This window comes from Tympanuchus pallidicinctus, unplaced genomic scaffold (assembly GCF_026119805.1).
Source record: "Tympanuchus pallidicinctus isolate F22 unplaced genomic scaffold, pur_lepc_1.0 scaffold13, whole genome shotgun sequence".
Lineage (NCBI taxonomy): Eukaryota > Metazoa > Chordata > Aves > Galliformes > Phasianidae > Tympanuchus > Tympanuchus pallidicinctus.
This window is the reverse complement of record NW_026294648.1, coordinates 4,254,573-4,267,116: the sequence shown is the minus strand read 5'-3', so window position 1 is coordinate 4,267,116 and position 12,544 is coordinate 4,254,573. Positions and strand designations below refer to the sequence as shown.

At 37.2% G+C, this 12,544-nt stretch overlaps 1 protein-coding gene across 4 annotated transcripts in view; it reads left to right on the top strand.

Moving 5' to 3' along the window:
- TENM1 (teneurin transmembrane protein 1) overlaps positions 1-12,544 on the top strand; it is an 823,045-nt gene that overhangs the window by 342,954 nt on the left and 467,547 nt on the right. The window lies entirely within an intron of this gene.

Below are 12,544 nucleotides of genomic sequence, written 5' to 3'. Positions count from 1 at the left end.
TCTCACATGGCATCACCAGAGTGTGAGATCAGTCATGAGTAAAACTGGTTTCAGTAGGTGTATTTTTAAAACATGTGTCACTGAGGGAGATTTGTACCTCCAGATACAACTGATAATATATATTATTATGAACATTCTTAAAATATTTTCTATACAGTTGCTGTCAGAAACTACTCTTACATATGAAGATTGTTCTATATGTGGTGTGTAAATCTTTAGAGATTTGCCAAATAATCTTGTGGTTTCTGAATCCCATCTTGCTTGAACTGTGTCTTACAGTGCTATCGTCTTCTGTCTCACCCATCTACAACATTGTTTCTGCTAAAAGGTGGGGATGGTCACAGGAAATCATTCTGACTGATTTTTGATTTTCTGAATTTTACTGAATTGTCCATTTATTGAGCAGCTGCAAAACAAATCTCAATCATATTGGTCTCTAAGACAGCAAAAGATAAGAGGATAAAGACATTTGTACAGTTAAATAAAAAATGACATTTTAGCTTTGTATATGGAAGTAATGAAAGGCTCACATAGAACTTCTTATAAACAAGGCCCATTCTCCAAAAAAAAACCCTCAAACTTTAAATTTACAATTAATTTTGAAAAAGTGCACTTGATCCATCTATAGCTCTTCCCTTCCGTGTCTTATAATTACATTTCAAAGCTATGCCTATCTGCTAGAAATCTACTTAAAGATTTTCTGGTATTCTGTTGCTTAAAACCCTAACATTTCCACCTTTAAAATTTTTATGTGTCTTCAAAACCCTGCTAGTAATGTATGCTAACATCTTAAATACTTTGAGATTATGAGTGTGGATCGTGTTTTTCAAGGACTGTGCACTGAATTGGCAACTGAAATGAAAAACATGCTGACTGTGTATGCAATTTAATTGGAACCCCTATTGATACAGCAAATGGTCAAGGTTTTGTTGTAGTTTCTAGACTCACCTGATTACAATAATAATGTCTGTGTTTCTATCCCCTAATAACTTCTGACCTAACTGACAAGAAATTTTTTAGCCCAGTGACTTTTATTAATGGAAAGATGGTTTGGAAAGAAAATTAAGTTCCTGGCATACTAGTGAAAAAACATGGCTGTGCTGAAAAAAAGGATTTTTTAAAATGCCCTAAGGGAAGGCTGCTTATTAAGTTCCTCTAAGACAGTCTACAAAAGAAAGAGACCTAATTAATGTGCCAGGCTTGGAGAAGTGTTTTAGTCAGAACCTGTGCCTCTTCTAGACGGGAAAATCCACAGAGGAGTAAATCTGTGAATGCAGGGAATTGTCCTGGGATTCTGCAATGGCAATCAAACTCCCTTCCTGCTCTGTGTGGTGAACATCTTCTCTGTGGTACATGTTTCCTATTTCTTTATATGATGCTGACATTTGATATCAAAACGAGGGGATCAATCTTGCAGTGCTAGGAACGTTTCTTTTCAGGTTGTAGCTTTTGTGTTTAAGACCAACGAGTGTTACTGTATGTATGGTTGCCATGCACAGTGTTTTATTATATTTGTAGTTTGGACTCCAAACAACAAAAAACCCACCCACATTCATTTTACTTATAGGGCAGCTTATTGTTCTTATTGAATAGTAACAATCCTTATACCATGGATGAAAGAATTTGATTTATCTCTGTTATTAGGTATACTAGGTGTGTGATTAGATATCACTCTTATAAACTATGTTTACATTACTATTCTATTAATTCCTGTTAGCTTGTACAGTCAGGGAAAGTTTCTGCTGTGAAACCCGTAAGGACATGCAGTGCATGTCCACACACAATTCCCAGCCTTTGCCAAGCCTCTGTAGTGTTACGTACCTTTAAGATGAAAAGTGGTTTCCTGGATAATTTGTATAATGTGTCTTTAAGTATTCATATTTTCAAGATGGATTTGGATTTGCAAGCTATATATGATAAAGCAAACCTTGCACTTTCTATTTTAGATATAGCATGGTTTGAAATGCATGAGGGTTCTTCTCCATATAGCGGATGGTTCACTTTGAGGATCTTAAACATTCATTTCTACTGGTACTCTTATCAGAGATTCTCTATTAATAATGCTATAGAGAAATAGGAGACTGTTGGAAATCACAAGGAAATCAATGAAAAACACTTTGCAACAATACTGTTCTTTTTACTTTCATTTTAGATTGTGAAAGCAATTTGCTAACGTTAATAAAGTGTTACAGTAAGCTCCTGAGCATTCAGTCCTAGAAACTTGCAAACTGAGATAAAAACGGTTAACAGCTGCACTATGGCAGTGGAAACTTACATGTTTTCTGTGGACCATCTTGGAGGACAATGAAACTTTGTTCCCAAAAATACTCATGAACTGCAGCTTCCCAGGACTGGAGTTTATTTTTTGAGAGAGCTTTGATTCTTTGGTCAGGGTGCTGCTCCGTAAGGAGATTTCTATTAGTTTGATCTAAATCTTAAAGATGTCTGAAGAATCAATAGGAAACAAAGGTTTTAATGGAAGAGGTGTAAGTTCATTGAAATCCCTAAGAGTAAAATCATCATCCTAAGGAGAGCATTCACTTCCTGTATGTATAGAAATTCTCTTAGAATGATTGTGTTCAGTGGCTGTTCCACGCTGCGGAAAACCTAGAGGAGTAATTATGAATTAAGGACAAGAAGGAATAAACAGCTATTCAATTTTGCTTCAAATATTATAAGCACAGCTTTCTTAATTAACTAAAACTCTGTGGTGTTTATTAAAAGTTTAAAGTGATTTTTGTTTATTAAAATAGTCTTAATCTATATTTACTGCTCCTAGCCAAGGTGGCCTAATGTGGGATAAGAACTACTGAATTATCCATTTTCAAAAAATGTCCCATTATGATGTTTGTGTCTCATTAATTTCTCTCACTGGAACCTCATTCCACCTTCACAGGCTATAAATGCTCTAGCAGTATGTCATAGTGATTCCAAAGTATATTAATATTGTTGGTGTGAATTTGAGGTAGCAAAGTAGACAACTGTACACTGAATCCCACATTCTTCTTTGCAAAAAAAAATCTTTTTTAAGTCAGCAGCAATCCATAATGCAAATTGATATTTTATATAGTGTCTGGCACTATGAATCACATGCCATACCTTACCTTTTGAACTGTGGTCTCATATCCTCCTTTTTTTCACTTACAACAACAAAACATGGAAAACAGAATTAAAACATTTCTTAGAGAGAATTTGAACTATCAAGCAGAGAAATGTCGTTATTTCTTTAATTGTGTACATGAAAAAAAATATTGCTATAGAGTTCCAGCAGAGCAATTTCTTAGCAATTCACCATGGAGACGGTTACTTGCAATCTTCCAGAGCTCTGTCCTTTAAGAAAAATATATCCTTACGCAATTCAAATTATTTTACAATCTTTAAAGTCTCACTTTAGAAATCACTGATGTATTAACTTAATCATCTATCTGAGTTTGTTCTAGCAAAAACCCGTATGTGGTAGAGATGTTTCTAACTACTTTCAGTGTGTTTGATAAACCAGTCCATCAGTAACAAGAAAAATAAAATGAGTAATTCAAAAGCTATCAATACTGACCAAGGAGAAGAGTTGCTTACATCTTCACATCTTCAGTATATTTTTCTTCTTTTTTTTCTTTTTCTTTTTCTTTTTTTTTTTTTTTTTTTTGGCCCCAAACCATTATTTTACAGATAAAATGACTTTGGAATAGATAAAGATGATAGTTTTTTACTATATCTGTAAATATCATAGTTCTTACTAGTATTAGACGGATCATGTGAGTACATTCTTTGATGTATTTTGCTGGCATCAGAAAGATAATAAATGATTGAACATATAATGTCTTCTGCCTGGCACATCTTACTTAGACTCCCACAGAAGTATTCGTATCCTGTTCTTTCTACTGTTCGACTAGTTAATGTTTTCCAGCACAAGTGAAGCCCAAGGCACTGAACAGTAGGTTCTCAGTCTATTTGAATGCTATTGGGGTTGAATATATAGGCAAGCTCTTAAGCTGACAGTGAACAGCACAGCTACAAATAACACTAGAGAAACTCAAATTCTTTTAGGCATGAGAGCTCAAAGGTTCCTCTTAACACTGGTGCGGTCTTGCGCAGGCCTGCAGCAAGGTGGTAGGTTCAAGGTCTTCTGCTGAAATTGCTGAGCGTTTGTGCACATCTAAGCCTCACTGTACTCTAGAGTTGGGGCAGTGAAGTGGAGCATGATGGTGTTTTCTTTGTTCCTTGACAGTACGTGATCTCTAAATAGCTGCTGTCCAAGTTTAACTTTACTTAAGACCATTCTTACGTAAAGAACAGCTTAATGTCTTTTACTGATAACTTGATTCTATTCGCAGCTAAGGAAAAAACATATATAACTTCAGAATTAATATTCTTATCATTTCTCTTTGAATGCAGCAAATTCTACTGCAACTATTCCCTCCATTCCCAGAGAATTTATTTGGAGATTCTCTTGAATAGTAACTGTAATGGCTCTACACTGGCATGATATAATGAAGTTCTGCCTCCAGAGATTTAGATAAAACCATTTTAGTAGACTGATCTCATCCTAATCCTTATTAGACATGCGTCCAAATCTTAAAACTACAATTGCTGTAATCTCACAATACTTTGGGTTTACTGCTTTTTAAAAAAATTATATTTAATTTTAACTCAAGTATGTCACTACTTGAAATAATAGGTGCTACAGGTCAGGGAGTGTGTGGGTGGAAAAGGGTGAACTGTGGTAACCTAACATTGCTTTGGCAATACTATCTTTCATGGTACACGTGCTAAATTCAGCTGAAAAACCTAAAGAGGTATCAAATGTGGAAAAAAACTTTATGAAAACAAACGAAACCAGCATGTGTAAGCTCTTAATTTAATTACTGCAGATTTATTTTGATTTGTATCTGAAACACAGCAGGCAGGAGAGAAATTGTTTGCTAGAATAAAAATAGATCATTCCAATGCACAGTGTTTTCCATTAAGCTCTCTGTAGACTTACAAGCTGGAGAGCTCCTAAATTTTCTACTCTATCATTTAAGGTTTATTTTCATTTTATTTTCAACATGCAACAAACTTCAGGATATTATATTGGTTATCTTGATAGCAGAGTTTCTGGTTCTTTCTGAGGTCGAGAAGGAAAGGGGCAGCAACTGGAGTCCATCCAGATGTCAGGAGATCACTCTCCCTGACATTTCCAGAACCCCCCTTGGAGCGGTTTGTTATCCTACACACCAATGTCAGCAGGTCTTTCAGCTGCATAGATCCATTCCCATGACTCTGACTTAGGCTCTTAGTTTCCATTACTGGAATGTATAAAATCTGCAGTTCCCCCACTGAATATGCCCAGTGGATCTCTGTATGCATACAGTCTGTCTGTATAAGTTGGAATGGAGAACTTCAGGCCTTTACCAGAGTTCAAGCAACAGTGCCTGGTCATTAGCACACTGGCACATGTTGCTCAGTGCTGTGCCACTCCCAGCTTCACCCTGGGACAATACTGCATGTGTCACCTACTCACAGCATTTGGAGAATCTCTGCCAGAAATCTGATGGCAGAACTGCTGGAAGCCATCAGCTGTTAGAGGACAGAAGTAAAATTTTAGAGTAAAGAAAGGTTGCTTGCCAGTAGAAGTTATTTGAATACTTGATAGACAGATTCACATTTCATTCCCTTTCCCTTCTCAGTCTCTTTCAAGTACAGTTAGCATTCCCTATCCAGGAACAAGGGACTGGAAAAACTTGTTGGTGTAGAGGGGAATATGTTTGTCCTGCTAGAAAGAGTGGTGCAAAGAGTCGTTTCATTGCAAATCAGGGATTCCAGATAAGTCACTGCAGCCTTTTATGGTGTCTGCAATGCATCAGGTATGTATCAGGCTCGACAACAGTGCATTGAAGTAGGAGAATTCCAATTCATATATAAGCAGCTATAGCCAATAATACTGCATGGACATTTTAAAAGCAATTTGGAAATGGAAATACAGAGAGATCAGGAGAAAAGATTGAATTATTATTCAATGATCCCATATTTATAAATTATCTAGTATCTATAATACTTGAAAATAGGATTTATTTACTTTAATAATTCATGGACAGTTCACAGAAGGTAATTTATTAATAATACAGTGTCATCAATACGGATTTGTTCAATTCCTTTTCTGCTGAGCTTACTGGTCTGTTCTATTACAGCAGCAAGGAAGTCTTGTTTTAAAGAACTGTGAAAATATGCCTATTACCTTGTTTTCAAAATGAAATGTAGAGATGTTGGCGGAATGCAAAGCTTCAGTTTGAGGTCAGGAGAAATGACAAACACAGAATTAAGAATACACTCCAGCTCAGGTGGACACTAAAGGTCACTGTGCAGGAAAAATACTTGAAATAAGCATGTGCTTACATTTGAGTCACATCACTAAAATCAATGGAATTACTCTTATACTTACTGTGTAATTATACAATTAAGACATTTAAGTGTTCTGCTGATTTAGAGCCTGAATTTTTGAGTACTCTATAGAGGCAAAGCCTATTGAATCAGAAATATGCCATTTGCAGCCTACTTACCAAACTCTTCAATATTCCGTCAATAACTTCAGCTGTTTCCTGTACAAACTAGCATTGTCCCTACAAAATATTGGTTTACAAATCATGCTCTTTCAACAGTAACATTTAGTAGGGTGGGGGTAATTATTTGCATTCCATATTTTTTGTCACCTCATTCTTCCCCAAAATAAGTTTCTCAAGTTGCTCTGCTCAAATATTGCATCTGAAACCATTTGTTGTGGAACAACAAATCTGCATGCTTTCAGGAAGAAAAGCCACTATCTGGTTAGTTACTGCTGAAAAGGCTGGAATTGTATTCTCAGGAAAGCAGGACTGCGCATTCCCCTGAGAATATTTGAAACAAATATGCACCAAATAAGTAATTCTGTCTGATGATTTTTTTTTAAGCACTCTAACAAGTGAAAAATTGATAAGAAATAGAAGCAGTGGTACGGTTTGATTAGGTCCATATCCAGAGCTGCATCATGTTGCAGCACAGGTGATTTTTCATTTGTCTGCTGCCAAGGATGATGCCAGGCATACTGCTGGCTAGCAGTTTCTACTCGTTGCACAAATGTGTACAGTTCACCTGCTACAGTATGGGGCAGATGCTCCAGAAAAGCAGATGGAACAATTCTATTGTACATAAATACCTGAAGATAGTGTGCAAGGATGACTGAGCCAGGCTCTTTCCAGTGGATGCTAGTGCCAAGACAAGAGGGCAACAGGCACAAACTGAAACAGAGGACATTCTCCAGGAACTCCAGTAAGCAATTCTGTATGGGTGATACAGCACTGGCACAGGTTGCTCGGAGAGACTGTGCTGTTCTCCCTTCTGGGAGATGGTCAGAAGCATCTGTATATAATTCTGGGCACCCTGCTCTGGGTGGCACTGCTGGAGCAGGAGTTGGAGCAGACCAGGTGGATCGAGCGGTCTCTTCCAACCTCTACCATTCCATGATTCTGTATGATATTTAATTTACAGAACTGGCATGCAAACTTAAAATGAAAACTGTTTTTACTTTGTGATCAATCACCTTATGTCGTTTTTAGGTTCTTGTGCATTAAGTACAAACCATGAAAGCAGCAGCATGGTGCTGAGTATAGAAGATCATTCACAGACTGTGAATTGGAGGAAAAGAGAGGAGAAGTTTATTCCATAAATTTATTCTAGAAATCTTTCTAGCAAAATGTTACTGGTCTTTAAGCATTTGTATTTTTATTTTTTTCCTTTCCAATTCTCAGCCAATGAACAAGAACATATCGTATTGCAACTTCTTTTGTGATTCATTCCTCATAAAACGATCTGTTCTCTTAGTGGCACTTGTTATTAATCAAGGTTTTCTCCTTGCATTAGAGTCATTGGCTCAATCACTTCAGTGTGTATAATCATTTATTTTTTAGCAGTACACTAGTGAGTAGGTGCTCATATATGTCTGTCAAAGGGATACACTTAGTGTTGCTTTATAATTTCAGTGAGAACAATAATGGTTGAAATGTGATCGCTTTTTCTTTTTTTTAATTAAAAAAAAAAATGACGTCCCCACAGTAGGAGGAGAGAGTAAAAAGGATGGAATTTTCCAAACTCCATTTATTTTTGTATCATTGAAACATTCAAAAGTACAAGGAAATGCTTCTTCAATATCAGTCATTTCATAATGTATCCGCAGAGACAGTAGACTTGTGTTACCCTGAAAAGAATGTGGAAAGGGCTAATTTGTTATAATAGTGCATGTATTTGCAGAGTACAGCACAAAAATTCTCACTCTAACAAATGAAATGGAGAAGGGAGATGGAGATTGCATATAGATATAATATTCTTTATTGATAAGGTATTGTTTTCCCTGCTTCTGCCTGAATTAAACTGAGATAAAGACCGATAAGATGTAATACGTCATCAGATAGATACTGATGATATATTTTAATGCAGGAATGTAATTTTTGAGATATTAGGGGGAAAAAAATTGAGAGGCTCCAAAAGATGAATCAGTTTTTTTGTGTGTCAGGCCTGTTCTCCACTTGGAGACCTTACTGCCAGGCTATTTGAAAACGGAGAGGAGAGGAGAGGAGAGGAGAGGAGAGGAGAGGAGAGGAGAGGAGAGGAGAGGAGAGGAGAGGAGAGGAGAGGAACCGTTCAAAAGGAAATGTGTGGCTACATATCTTGTTCTCAGAATTGGTCTTCTCATGTTTTCCTTGAATTTTTCTGTTACCTATTTCCTGATTTCCACCAATGGCTGCACTGGTTGTTTTTTTGGGCTGTTTTTTGTTTTGTTTTGTTTTTTTTTTACTTTTCCAGACTTCCTGTACTACCTGCTTTTCTTTCCTATATATTTTAGCTAAGCCTTTTGATTTTCATGCCATACTGAAGGTGAATTCTTTTCTTTTTTCTTCTCCTGTCTTTCACCTTGCTTGGCAATTGTTTTGTAGAGATCTGATGAGAAATCTTCCATTCCCACAACTCCCAATATTATTATTTTTTCTCTTTAAATGATTCTGCACCATCACAGTATTTTACTGCATCACATTCCAGCATTTAAGGTATCTTGCAAAGTCCTGATATCACTCATCTTTATATCTTCGTTCATTTAATCTACTCTGCTTACTCCTTGCTTATTTTCTCCAATTAAATTTTCATTTTTGAAGCTTTGCTTCTTTTCTCATACAATTCCATATTTTTTCAAGAGCATTCTCTTTATCATTTTCTGTTCCTGCGCTCTGGAAATATTCCTCATGATCATCACAGTCCTCCTTACACATTCAGCTACTCGTATCTATCTGGACTTGTATCTTATCTGGATGATAAGCTGGTTCTGAAAGAGGTGTACTTCCCACTTCCACAGGGCTGTGCCTGCCCCACTGCTCACAGCTGTGAGCAGGACATGAAGGCGGTGAAAGAGCAGCCCATGCAGAAGGACACAATGCCACTGCTCGGGGCTTCTCTGCCCCATCAGCCCTGAATAGTCACTGCATGCAACCAGCTTCAAGCTGTTGCTCAGATGGTGACTACTGCTCGTGCTGTTTGTAATATTTCAGTTGTGATGATTTAGTGCTGTGATTATTGATGCTGTTAGGATATAATTTCTTAGTACTGGTGCTGCTGTGGTAGGACACAGTGGCTCATCAAATTGCATCCCTGGTCTTTTATATTCCTTTTAGAAAAGAAAGAAAATCTTTGAGTATACATTTAAATTTGGTGCAGCATGGATGATTATGTTGTGTAACTACCATTCAGAAAATGGTTATTAAATAGAGCCTGATGGAGTTTTGCCTCGGAAGGTTTGTGGATGCGTTTTGTCCCTTAAGAGACATGCCTGCTCATGCAGGGCAGTTCTGGGCTGGGAGAGTTCAGTGAAACCTGCCCTTCCACAGCACCAAGGGGCCTCATTGTTAGAGGGTGATTAGTGTTGATTAGCAGGGTGATGACAACCCTAATTAGACTCTGAGGAAACCTGAGGAGCAAAACTTTGCAGCTGAGTTACAAAGCTGGACTAATTAGAAGGGCACTGCAGCACATTAGGATGGTATTCTGCTGTCTGACTAAAAATGGCTGCTTGCTGCTGTAGCCCCTGATTTGTGTGGTTTTTAATGAAGATGTTCTTAATGAGGAACAAAATTTTCCTCCTGTAGGGATTTCCTTGGTTTTGGGAGGAGAAGGACAGCAGATGTCAGAAGATGCAGCCAACCCTGCCCGGTAGGCCCTCTTCGTTATCTGTGCTGCATGGTTAACTGGGTGATGCAAAGGCCAGGGCATCCAATTACTAATGAGTCTGAGACAGTTATCATTATTTTAAAAAACTGCTTAAAGCTTTTAATAATGCTGTGAGAAAAGAACCTTTTTTTGAGGTATGTGATATTCTGCATTGCATAATTCATCCCTGTGTAGTTTCTAAGAAAGTTAATGAAGTTATAGAGTAATTAAACTACGTCTCTTGCAGCTTTGTTGGCTTCCTGTATAAATGAAACAGGCATTTATATACTAGATGTTATCTCTTACAGAATAGGTGCAGAATATTTTAATAGCCATTGTGCAATTATATTTTGAGTTACACAACTAGTGGGATTTATCGGTTTTCTTGTGTTTTCTTTGTTTTCATTTATGTCTAGTTTGGCTTATATAAATCTACACAATGTAATGGTTTAATTGCCAACAGAATCCAGGCTGAAAGCCAGCTTTTAAGGAGTACTAGTCTAATGCCAAAGTAATGTAGTGTCTGAATCTGGCGGGAGGAGAGGAGGATGTGGGAAGGAGTGTATGGGCTGTGGCTATATATTACTGAATTCTGTGCCTGTCTGTTGGAACATCATGCTGTAACTGCAAAAATCAGAAGAAAACTGTATTTTCGAGATTGTTGTGTTTTTTTTTTTTTTTTTTTTTTTTTTTTAAATATTTAGTGTTATTCTAGAAGATCACAGAGAAGGAATTTGTCCATTCCATGCTTTAGATAAAAATAAGCATATGTGAAGTGGATTGGAAAGGATTTTTAAGAAAGCAATTCTAGCCCTCAGCTGCAGGAAATATCGTCTGCTCGATGATTTCAGAAGCTGACCTTCTTCTCAGTTTTCTGAGTACTGCTGCAGTACTTTTTCATTGAAACACATACTTCTTTCCTGAGGAGTTGGTTTTTAATTCTGTGATGAAGCATTTCTGCAATTGCAGAGCAGTTTTACTGTGTAGAGTTCTATTAGTAGACAGCTGAGAAGATCATTAAACTACAGTACCTGGGGACTGCTCCTGTGCCATGTCAGAAACATGTCAAAGTCAAGATGTTTTTCAGCCTCCCCTCCATAAAAGCACAAGTGAGCTCAGTTGAGATCTGCTGGAAAAATTAAACTGGGGGGATAAGTCAAGTGTAGGTTGAAAGAACACGGAGTATTCATTTTAAAATAACCCAGCCGTTTCCAAAGAAATGCATTGCTTCACAGTTATAGTTAGTATGGATATGCTTATCTTGATAAACTTAATGATTTCATGTAGTACAGTGATCGGCCTCTTGTGTACCTTAAGAAATCAACTAATATAAATCAAAAAATATATATAAATGTAAACTATATATATATAAATCATAACCTAGTATAAATCAGTAATATCATCTGCTAAATATAAAGCATGATAGTGCTTTAAATTAAAGTGAGAAGGCATTCAAGTTGGAGAAAAGAGTCATTAAATAGCCACAGAACATGGAAGGTTTTACTTTTAAAATGATGTACAGTAAAGGTATATTCCTACATCTCTCTAGCTATATCTGCACCCTCTGCTCTCTTTTATTCTTTGAAGTGCCTCTATATCAATGCATGCAGCACAGAGAATAAATAGGAACAATTAGGGATCTGTGTGTGGTTGGAGGGCTAGAGTGTCACTGCAATTACAGAGACCTAGTGGTCTATGTGACAGGAATGCTGCCATGAATGGTTATGTGCTTTTTAGGAAGGATAGGCCAGGAAGGCAACATGGTGGAGTTGCTTTTTATGTGAGAGAATAACTGGAACGTATCAAGCTCTGCCTAAGTGTGAATGATGAATGAGCAGAGAGCTAATGGGTGAGAATTTAGGGGCAAGATAATACAGATGACACCTTTGTGGGTGTTTTCTACAGCCACCTGATCAGGAGCAGGAAATTAAGGAAGCATTCTACAAACAGCTGGAAGGTGTTAAGGGGCTTGCAGCATCTTTTGTATGAGGAAAGAGTCAGAGACCTGGGGGAGTTCAGCCTGGAGAAGAGGAGACTGAGAGGGGATCTTACCAATGCCTATAAATACCTGGTGGATGGGAGTGAGTTGCTTTCAAGAGATCTAAATAAGTTGGACTTTTAAGAACGTGAATCTTTCTTCTATGTGGATAGTGCAAATAGCCACACTACTTTTGTCTGGAGTTGTTCTAGGCTTTCCCTGAAGAAGAAATACAAACACATGGTGTGTGATTTGCATCCTTACCAAATTCATTGCCTTTCTTAAAATACGGAGCTGAATTTAGTGCTCAGTTTAAAACTGCTATTTCTGTAATTGTTTAAAGGCCAACTGGTGAGGCACTAA